Source organism: Octopus bimaculoides, chromosome 5 (assembly GCF_001194135.2).
Source record: "Octopus bimaculoides isolate UCB-OBI-ISO-001 chromosome 5, ASM119413v2, whole genome shotgun sequence".
NCBI classification, from domain to species: domain Eukaryota; kingdom Metazoa; phylum Mollusca; class Cephalopoda; order Octopoda; family Octopodidae; genus Octopus; species Octopus bimaculoides.
In genome coordinates this window covers 28492670-28494926 of record NC_068985.1, presented here as the reverse complement: position 1 = coordinate 28494926, position 2257 = coordinate 28492670, and positions in this window count along the sequence as shown.

Genomic DNA, 2257 nt, shown 5'->3' with positions numbered 1-2257 from the left:
ATATATACATACATGCATGCACAAAAAGCGCACAGCTATACAGACACACACATAATGCAGTATCTATTTACGTATTTTTATTTTCGTTATACTCAATAAAAAAACGATATTGGCTAGTAAAAATTGATGGAAGTTTGATATCCGGTAGTTACATGCTTACAACGTGACGATTCCCTTGACAAGGAAATTTGACAAGGAGAGCTTCCATTTGAAAAAATAATAAAAAAGGAAAAGAAAATAGTGCATAGATCTTGTAAAGTTGCAAATATTGCTAACATCATTCAAATACACGTAGACACACACGTACTCACAAGCATATACACAAATAAAAGTAGTTTCTCCGTCACTTTCGACGATGAATATCTAGTTGTGATCGACAGAAACTAACATCTCATTGTATTATATAGTAAGCGGTTGAGCATTCTACAGATATTTATATCCTTAACGTAATCCTCAGGCTCAGTCAATGCCACAAAATATCTAATCAATCGCTGACCACTACATCTATATTTTTTCTCTCCTTGTTTCTCTCCTTATTTCTTTCTGTGTTCCTTTCAGTTGAAGAGCGTAGGCTCGAAACGTCAAAAACTTTCTCTATTCCCGAGCGTTAAACTAATACATCCATTTGTTGTTTACACCACCTGTCTTCGTCTGTTGTTATTTTCGTAAATTCTCTCATGGCCCTTTGAATTACCGTTAAGATACGCAAATGTTACGGATCGCGAAGCAGAATTCTTAATCATTTGGTGGTCAAGCTTATACTCACATGCACATTCGCAACAACACACAAACATATACAGTGTGTGCGTAGTGGTGGTAGTTGTGGTAGAAATGGTGGTGATGGTGACAGTGGTAGTGGTGAGTATATGTGTGTGTGTGTGTGTTTAGGCTTGTGCGAGTTCTCATGGTTAAGACCATGTTATTTTCTTGGAAATATATGAATTTGTGAATGTGTATGTGTGTCCCTGTGTGAACAGCTGACGTACTTAAATGAACGTAGAAAGCATTTATTTTTAGAATAATTGAAAAGATTTTTTGGTAGATGTGGCATTTTGGAATTAAAAATGATGAGAGATTTAAGGGTGGGAGAAAATGTAATAAAAGATGTTCAAAAGAAAGACGAAAGCAACAAAATGAAAGGAAGTTTGCGGGAAGCATTTGTGTATTTGCGTCTTTACGTTTAGGGTGTTACAGAAGCATTGAAAGGAGGGAGGTGAGTTTAAAGGAAATTGAGTTAATTTTAGCTCCATAGACATCGATATCTATAGATTTTAACACGTGTGTGTATTTGTGTGTACACGTATGCGTATACTTACGTACGTACATACATATGTATAAAAATATATCTTTAAATCTATACGTATCGATGTCCATAGGCATAAATTTAACTTTGTTTATATATACACGTACACATATACTCATATGTAATATATATATATATATATATATATATATATATATATATATATATATATATATATATATATATATATTTATACATACATATGCGTGTGTATATTTACTGACTTCCAGAAAAGTTCTAAAGCATACAAAGATTCCTATGTGTGTGAATGTTTGTGTATATGTGCATATATATATATATATATATATATATATATATAATGTACATATGTATATATATATATGTCGGAGGATATGAGAAAATGTGTAAACGTGTATATATTGAAATGATAAATATAGTTTAATATTTATAAGGATTGTCTAATCTGATATAAAATCTAATAGATAATTTATGTTCTAGTAAAACACGAGACAGACAGTCAATATAACACAGCATGAGACAATTCATTTATTCTATTAACTAAACAGTTATTGCTCTTTGAATAGATCATTATTTTCTAGATTTTGTTTTCTCATGAATGTATGTCATTCTTTTCTATAAGGCATAAAGATATTGTTGTTAAATAGATCGATATTTATATCTATTTGCACTAGCTATATTGCTAGTTTCAGTAACATATGACCTCGGAGTAGAACAGTCCTGTCATACAATACATGAATGAGATATCGTTTAATGAATACGTTTATGGCGTAAGCGTAGTCGTGTTGCTAAGGCGTACATTTTATATGCACATGGCCTCGTTTTCGATCTCACTGCATTTCTAGTTTGTCCTCAGGCAGTGCCACCTTATGGCATTGGTACATGAGGCCCAATGATATGGGAAACCAGGGCCCAGTTTCGATCCACCTATGTAGTGCTTTGTCATCAATGAATTCTATTAGGCCAGATCGGAAG